The 9,234-nt window shown below is 49.2% G+C and overlaps 1 protein-coding gene across 19 annotated transcripts in view; it reads right to left on the bottom strand.

Annotated features, from left to right (window-relative positions):
* Positions 1-9,234, bottom strand: part of MSI2 (musashi RNA binding protein 2) — a 437,270-nt gene that overhangs the window by 92,043 nt on the left and 335,993 nt on the right. The window lies entirely within an intron of this gene.

The following is a 9,234-nucleotide window of genomic DNA, read 5'->3' as shown; positions in this document are numbered from 1 at the left end:
GGGGAGAGAGAGAGAGAGAGAGAGAGAGAGAGAGAGAGAGAGAGAGAGAGAGAGAGAACATTTTAAAATATTGGCTCTTATCACACATGTAAACAATTACAAAGACAGGCAAAGAAGAAAATTGACTTGTGTACAAAGCATTAGATCGTTTATTCTCTCTATGCCCAATTAATTCTAAGTAAATGTTTAGGGTAGTCAGCATCGGCATCAATGTAAATTATGTTGCACAGGCATAAGCAGCCTTTAGTGGAGCACCAACAGTGTCAGCTGTGCAAATGGGTGCTGGCTTTGCCTCCTGGAAGAACAGCAAAGAGGTAGTTCAACAGGTAGTGTAGTGAATTTTCCCAGTCTTCAAAAGCTAGAATGGATTCTGGAAGGCCCTGTGGTCTTTTACTTGTTAGGAAGAACACCAGGGATAACTGCCTCGATGCTACATTGCCTTGCATATGCCTCAAGCGTATTCCTTAGACAAGAGCTGCTTCTGCTGTGGGAACAAAACCACCTTACTGAAGCAGCTTCTTCCCTCTCCTGTCTCCCAAGAAGGGGAGTGTAAGCTTTCCTTAATATTCTGCCTCCATATTTCATTATCCTATTCAATTAACTCTATATTTATTTATTGGAAACTTTTCTACACCGTCCCATACTTAAAAGTCTTGGGATGGTTTACAACCATCTTTGACATAGGTGGTTCCGTTTCTTAAATATTTTCAAATCTAAAGTAAGGTGCCTGGACCAGCTTCCTCACTTTAAAACATCAAACAAATGGATTTTCCATAGGAACCTGTTCCATTCTCTGTTGGTGTTGTGCTACAGATCACTTACAATAGTGCAACATCATTTGAATTTGTGCTAGTGTTGACTTGGATGTTGGCTGTGGCATTTATACAAGACTTCAGTGTGTTCAGAGAGCTACACAGAGTATATTCATCTGTTTCTTTTATAGGCCACCCAATAGCTGAAGCTCTCCGAGTGAGTCACAGTGATTTATGCAACACCATAAAACACACGCGCACAATCAAAACAGCATAACATTTTAGCACCACATTTAAAGCAATCTGAGGCAGTAAAAGAAGTCCAATGCAGCTAAATTTGCTAAAAGAAGAAAACAAAATCGAAGAACTCTGCCGATAGCAGCCCGGATCCCCATGCTCTTTAAAGCCATTCAGTACTTGAGTATAAAGGGCAGTCTTAACGTGGGGTTGAAAAGAAAGCAGAGTTGGCACCAGGCAAGCCAAAAAATATTAAGAAGGCATTTTTCCTTGCTTCTGCCTTCCAGGTCTCCCTTGGACATGGCACTTTGAGGAAGGCCTCAGATGTGGAGCGTGGTGTCCAGGTAGAGTAAGGTCCAGGTGTACTGAACAATCCTTACACGAATACAGGTCTGCATTATATTCCAGACACTGCAAATAGGAGTGCAAGAAAGCGGCACTGTCACTACCTTGCCACCCATGATTGCAGCAAAACGGTGGGTTTATCCCGGAACATGAAAACATACAAATGAAAGGCCCAGAGAATGGTATCGCTCGCTTGACGTTTCCCCTCTTGCTTCACGTTTGAGGCCTGCCACCCGTAATTAAAATGCACTACAGCAACTCCAGACCAAGACTCTGCCTACATTTCTCAGCTGGGAAGAGCAAATGCCAAACACTAAGGCTAAACACATAACACAGGTTTGCTCTGACATTTGGAGAGCTTACAACAAATGTACTTTGCTTCAGAACTATTGACAGTTGGAGATTAAGGTACTAGTAATGCTTCATCCCAAGAGTGTGAAGGACAACTGTTAACACATCCAAGAGTCAGACGGAGCAAGATCAAGGAGCCGGAAAGACCCAGAGTTCTAATTTTATAGGATGCTAAAATTCAACTGAGTGATCCTACCGAGTTTTCGTGGAGAAGAGACAGAAGACCCTGAACCTTCACACAACTATTGGCGGGGGGGGGGGGGTTGAGAGCAGAACTCAGCAAAGCAAGAGAAATGTGTATACCCTTTAGAAAACCAAGGGGCAGGCTGGACCTGTCCACAGGTAAACCTGAAGATTTTCTTCCTCTGGTAGGTTTTAATAGCTTTCAGCCTGCTAAGATAATATAAGAGATATTGCCCTGGGGGAACCGGATGATACAGGATGGGATAGGCCCTCCCTTGTTGCCAACCCCGTCCCGCTTTCCTCCTCTACTGTGCAAACATGTGTTTGCTGAGAAATCCTTCAATTTACCCCAAATCCATGCAATAATACTTTGGCCACCCAATGAGAAGGAAGGACGTCCTGGAGAAAAGTCCAATGCTGGGAACAATAGATGGCAAAAGAAGGAAGGGACGGCAGAGGATGAGGTGGCTGGATGGGGTCACTGAAGCAGTCGGCGTGAGCTTGAGTGGACTCCGGGGGAAGGTGGGGGACAGGAAGGCCTGGAGGAATGTTGTCCATGGGGTTGTGATGGGTTGGACATGACTTCGCGACTAACAACAACATTTCCTTGGAAGTTTATTTAGAAACCACACCTCTGGTGTTGATTAAAGTGGAGAACACCCTTCCCCAGTCCTTTCAGGTTTGCTGGCCTACCACGCTACTGTCCCCAGCTCCAGATTGCCTGCTTTGCTGGTCGAAGGTCCTATGCTCCTATTCTATGCCAAAAATATCATGGAGCAGTGGCCGGCCTCCGTATGAGACAGTGTCCTGTGCTGAAAAGTGTTTCAGATGGTCTGTCTGACAAGGGCTGGCCATTATGGAGCACCTACAAACATCATGACTTTCTCTGTGTCTGAGATGAGGACATTTATTGCTCCCCCCCCCATTCTGTTCAACTGAGATACTACTCTTCAGAAATCCAAGTACTCTCTTCCTACTTCTCCGAGTTCTCACTTCCCACAGTTGTTTTTACCTGCTGCTCTTCTGCAACTAGTTTCTCCTTTCTGATAGTGCTTTTGTTCTTTTCTGCAATTTCCCCTTGTATTTTGTTAAAAAAAAATTCGGGGGAAGGCAAATTGCCTCGGACTTTTTAGGAGGGGTGGGCCAGAAATAGCTGAACAAATTCAGTTATTTTTTACGCAGTAGCAGAGCTCTGGGTTTTATGTACGAGGACTTCCACCATTGCTTGCATATATATGGCAGACTATATCTGTGGCAGAAAATAAACGAATAATAGTAGCTTTTTTTAATATATATACATGCAGCCTGGTTTTCCTGCAAATAAATCAAAGGGGATTATAACAGGAACGAAGAGAGAGAAATCTGAGTGTCAAAATGAGCACGGGACACCTTGTTCTGTCTGGAACAGGCAGTCATGAGACAAGCCCTTCTGAGGGACGGTGCTGATGGAGTCGTGGAGATTTTCCTGGTTCCACTTCTTCCTGTGCTTTTGGAAGGTAGCAAAAATGAGACTGTTGCAAGGAGTCCTGGGGGCTCGTATCTGGGATGCATTAATTTCTTTCATGCATTGAACAGTTTAATAAATTAAACTGTTCCAAACTACTCTGAGATGTGCTTTTGATTGCAATGAATGCTATTATGGCAAAAACTTCCTTTTTTGGCAAGCCCATGGTGCTATGCAGACATTCCGCCGATTGCACTGTTTTAATATGTTATGTTTCCTCTTTGTATTTAATTATGCATACGATATTCTATCCTGCTTTGTTTTAGCCTGATTTTAAAATTGCATTGGTTTTATTTGATCATATTTTATTGGTACTTATTGTTGTAATGGTTGCCCAGAGAACGTGAGGTTAGTGGGTGGCTTTTTAAACACATCCAATAAATAAAAAAATAACCTGGATGTGGCTCGCAGCTTGCGCTCCTCCAAGGCCGATGGGGAGGAGGCAAGGTCAAAGCTGTGAGTCAGGCTGGGAAGCAACGGGCATCCTCCTTGGGGAACTGCTTCTTCTGCGTGCACAGATGCGGCCCATTTGCCTCTGAACGCAACATTCCCCGTCCAGGCTCCGAACGAGAGCGCGACGGGGAGGAGAGGGGCTGAAGCACGGCACGGAGGTGTCAAGGTTAATGAGTGAGAGTTGTCAGCCAGCTGCTGAGAACCGAACTGCCGCAGGCGTGGAGGCAGTATAGGACGGGGACGGGCTGGGGAGGAGGGGGTGAATTCATTAACCCAGGGAACTGGTGCCAAGCCAAACAAACAGCCCAAATAGGTACCGTCCAGCGTTCCCACCATCTGGCCCACAAGCATTGTGGATCTCCCTGCAGGTGGAGTGAAGCCTCTGGGGAAGGAAGGAAGGGAAGGGGGATTCTTCAGCTTGGAATTAACTCTTCACATGGGCAAGAGCTGCGCCCACAAACCCGAGGAACTGTGACTTTGATGGATACTACTTGCAAATAGCCTTCTTAGGAATCATGATCATAAAGCCACGTCTAGCTCAAAGGAAGGACTGCGTTTCAAGAGCCATCTGCTTAGCTCTGTTGGGAAGGAAAAAGGCAAGAGATGTGCTGATGACAAGCCAGGTTGTTTACCTGAAACGGTTGTTCTTTGAGTGGACATCTGTGCATTTACACCTGTGTGGTTGTCAGGAAGTGTCTATGGCTATGCATCTGTTTGGGAGAACTTTGGATGATCCTTGCGTGGATGCCCAGGCAATAGCGTCTGACTAATGCTGAGGGCATGAACTCCATGGAAGCCCTGCGTACTTCTTACAGGGATATTGCTGAGAGGCAGGCCATGGACATGGGCTTTGTTCGGATTGGGGGAGTCCTTCCGGGGGCTGTGAGCTGAAGGCAGGCTCTCTTGCATGCCAGGGCGGTGAGATGGTACTTGTGACCTAGTTTGCCAGTCTCTGAGCAGAGGGTGGGTCCACCAGAGCAGACGAAGAGTCTCAGTGAGCGGCAGAAGGATGCTGACTTGGAACGGGAGACGGTGAGGGCCCTTCAGAGATCTAGCAAGTACAGGGTGGACTCCATCAGGCTGCAGGAATGGCGAGAAGGCTGGAAGGACTGGTTGAGGTGGAATGCCGACACGACCTTGGGGAGGAAGGCTGGTTCTGGTTGGCGCACTGCTTCATCTCTGTGGAAGGCAAGGTGGGGCGGAGGTCTACCTGGGGGGCAGACAGCGTACTGGTCCATCTGGCTGATGTGATGGCCACTAAGAAGGCAACCTTCCAGAAGAAGTCAGTCATGGCCAGTGACTTGAAGGGCTTCTTGAGTAGGGCCTGCAGTTTGGTCAAGAGACTCCATGCTTGCATGCAAGGTCAGATGGTGAGGGCCAGGTTCTGGAGGCCCCTCAGAAACCAGCAGGATAGAGGGTGTGAAAAAGAACTGGGGCTTCTTATATTGGTGAGTGGAAGAAGGAGATTGCTGCCAGACACTCCCTGATGAAGGTTTCAGGCCTTTCTTGAAGAGTACCTGAAAGAAGCGGAGGACAGGCTCAACAGTGGGGTCTTGTGGGTTGAGGTTCTCCTGATGCACGAAGGCATCCCATTTTGCCAGGCAGGACTTCCTTCTGCCCGGTTTGAGGACTGCATCAAGGATGGATGTAACTTTCTGAGGCAGAGTGTCTGCCACGGGATCTATGGGGTGCTGTACCGTGCCATGAGTCGCAGGGTCTCAAGGCTGGGGTGGAGAAGATCTTGGTCCTGTGAGATGAGGTCAGAGTGGGAGTTGGAGGAGCCTGGGAAACCACAGCTGTCTTGGCCACCGTTAAGTGATCAATATGTAGTCTGCCCTGTCCTTCTCGATCTTTGCAAGTAGCCTCATGATCAGAGGGGAAAGGGGGAAACGTAGAATAGAGACACCACCATTGGAGGAGAAAGCTGTTCCCCAGAGCGCTAATCCTCTGTCCCACCTGACAGAAGCTCACACAGGTCATGTGGCGAAGAGGCTGACTGAGGATGCACCCCAGGTGTTGAAGAGGTCACAGAGAGTCTCCATACTCAGCTGCCACGTGTCAAGGCTCATGCGGCTGAGGGTGTCTTCTGCAGCGTTGCTCATGCTCGCCACATGGATGGCTGTGAGGGTTATGTCCCTGCTGATGTGCCAGGCCCAGTTTCATCTGCCGGACGGACCAGGTGCCGCCCTGCTTGTTCATGTAAAACACCACAGTTGTGTTACTCATGGCTACTGGACATGGTGCCTGTGTGGGGATGGCTGGAAGGCGATCGGGACCTTGCAGATGGCTAGCAGCGGTTCTCCAGGAATCATGGCCTTAGAGGCACAATGCACATGGTTCCATGTAGCTGCAATCTGCCGATGGGAGAGCTGCGAGGCCTCCATTTGGAACCCCAGGCCACTTCCCCATAGCCATCAAGCAGATATTCACACATGGCCCCACTCTTGACCCAGAAGAACAACTGGTATCAGGCCACGGTGGCCTCATAGCTGGAGAACCAGAGTCCACGTGCCAACATCACGCAGACCCCCGGTGCCATCCCATCCAGGTGGCAGCCCTCCCAGGCCAGTGGCACCAAGCATTCTTTCTGGAAGCAGCGAGGCACTGACTCAGTGATAACCAAGTCTGGTTTGGGGTGCTGGAAAAGGAAGGAGACACCCTGGGTGTGGAGGGTGCTGCAGAGGGGGCCTCACCTGTCTGCTAGATGGCTTGCAGATGTGTGGGGAGAAATGGGGTTGCCACCAGCGGGGAGTCCTTGGGGCGTATGGCATCAAAGACTGGTCCATGTCCTGGTCTTGTTGCTGTTCCAGCTCAAGCTCAAAGGTGGTTTCCATCCAAGGGTCCGCTCCAAGGACCACCCACCTCCTCCGAAGGTGGGGCCAGGACCTGAGAGGTGACAGGAGCATCACCTGCGGAGCCAGACAGGGCCAGCAACTGTATGAAATCGTGGTTGGAGACACTGCCCTCCAGATGATGGGGATGGTGTCAGGCTTCTTGATGTTGCGGGTGTTGAGGATCGCGGCAGGCTCAGTACTGTCAGGATGGGTTCGGCGGGCGGGAGCGGCACCTTGGTGCCCTTGTCTGCTGTCTCCTCCAGCCCGCTCTGTGCAAGCTGTTCAAGGTGTGCCAGGCCACATGCAAATCCATTCGGCTACCAGGGCACAGAGCAACATGGCGGAAATGATAGTCTTTTAGTCCAAACTAGACGTCACATGCAGATACATGCAATTTAACCTCATCGTCAGTTTCGACAGGAAAACAACTCGGGGAAACTGTTCCTTACAATTCGCACGATCACTGCACACCGACTACGCTGGTGGGGCTGAAGGGAGCCGTGGGCCAGAACATCAGCAGGGCAACCAATTGCCAAGCCCTGTTTGAGGGGGAGGAAGGCCACCTGAGCACTGGTGGGAGGGAAATGGCTAATCCTTTCCCCTCTTCCAAATTACGGCGTGGCAAATCCAGATGATGCTTGCCTTATTGATACCACCCTGAAATGTCAGAGAAAGGGAAAAAACAATGCAAAAGGAGGAAGATTCTTCCTGGGGGAGATTCAGGAGCCTCTCATATTGACCCTCTCTCTAAAAATGGGCTGTCCTATTTAAAATGGGTCAGGGGAAAGGTAACCTTACATAATCAGCACATTGTTCAGGCAGTTTCCCAGGGTGCAGTACAAAGACTACACTTTGTGTGACTCAACCCTTGAATTCCAGTTCCTACCTGCAATACTTTTATCTGCTGGGAGTCTTAAATTGGTGAGATAACCTGAATCAGAAGAACCACGGGCCCAGAAAAGCACAACGTACAAAACTTCCTCCAATTTAAATGAGAAAGAAAGGCTTGACGCCAATCAAGTGGGATCAGCGAACACAATAACAACACCTGTGTCACTCCCCGCACCCAGAGCACCGTGCTCCCCACCTCCTTGAAACCCCATCACTTCCAACAACAAAGACAAAATATACAGCTGACTGGATAGTGGTTCTCATCCATATATCCCATCGCAGAACATTTCTCGAGGTCAGGCAGATGAAATCATAAATTTATAATACAACATTACTTCAATTTTCCTCTTCATTTGCTGCCGTGATGCCCAGCTCTGCTCTAACGAGTCAGAGCCTGAGCTGCAAGGGGGGAAATTGGCTAGCTGAATATCAATAGCACATTAACACCATGCCCATGTGGATGCTTCATCAAGCCAAATTATGGGCTGGCCAGCCTAGCCGCCATTTCCCATTTAGCCGCCATTCTCGCCTTGCAATGGGTACTGAGCAATTTATTTGCTTCAGTACTTCTGGCGAATGATCAATCTTGCAGTAATTATCTCTTGTCACTAAACTGAAAAATCAAGGCTTTGCCTCGATTACCTCCTTTGAAGAGAGAACTTCCTACCCATGAAAGGACAGGCCTAAATCAACAATCAAACGTGCTTTTCACAACATAACTTCTTCCCCACCCTTCCCTCCCTTGCTCATCAGAGGCAGCAATGCTGGAACGTGTCCTGCTCTTCCTTCTGGAGGGAGGGGCCACAGTTGGCTGCGATCCTGTGTTTGCGGGGCTGCCACTGATCTCTAGATCACAAGGCCCGACACCCCGGGAGGATCATGTCTTGGGACTCCACACCATTTCATTGCAAAGTTGGCACTCTGTCTTGAAAGAGGCTCATGTTCCTTGGGGTGATGGATGAGGCTAGGAAAGAAGAGGGCCCTCCCTCTTTCTCCTGCAACTTCGGGGCAACTCGCAGTTGGAGTTCTGGGGTCCCTCTTGGCTCCAGCAACAGCTCATCTCCAGGGCTTCCTTCTTGGCTTGCACTGGACATGGTGGGGGATTCAAACGGGGGTGTGCATGCACCGGCCTCCGATGGCTGCTACCACTTCCTTCTGGTGCCAGCATTTCAGCCCGACGGTGACACCCTGCACACCCCCCCACCCCCGGTACAGGAGTGGGAATCCCCAGGAGGCACCTTCCTTAAGGTCCTTGAAATGGAGAGCAGGTTGCACGAGAGTCAACACAACGTGCTAGATCAAGGCTGAAGAGCTCGTCTTCCGAGGGCGCTCTGGGAAACACTCTAAGCACAGGGGCTGCTCAGCACCTTTCCTGGGCAAAGAAGATTTGGCGCGAGTGGTGTCCGAAGGCCCAAACAATGTCCGGAGAGGACTGTTAGGGCTGTCCCCCTTCCAGCCTCCCTAAATGCTCTGAGAGGAGTCAGAAATGAGAAAGCCCAGGCTGGGGAGCATGGGCCACCAGATCCTGAACAGACCTTCACTCAACCTGAGAGAACGATCTTCTATTTTTGCATGAGGGACTGTTTTACTATTTAAAAACTATAAATTGTCTTGGGTGTCTTTTTACATGTATGTCTTTACAAAAAGTCATACTAGAAATGTATTGGATCTCTATAAGTCAACT

This window comes from Varanus komodoensis, unplaced genomic scaffold (genome assembly GCF_004798865.1).
Source record: "Varanus komodoensis strain SLA01 unplaced genomic scaffold, ASM479886v1 scaffold20_1, whole genome shotgun sequence".
NCBI lineage: Eukaryota > Metazoa > Chordata > Lepidosauria > Squamata > Varanidae > Varanus > Varanus komodoensis.
This window is presented reverse-complemented; position numbering and strand designations above follow the sequence as displayed.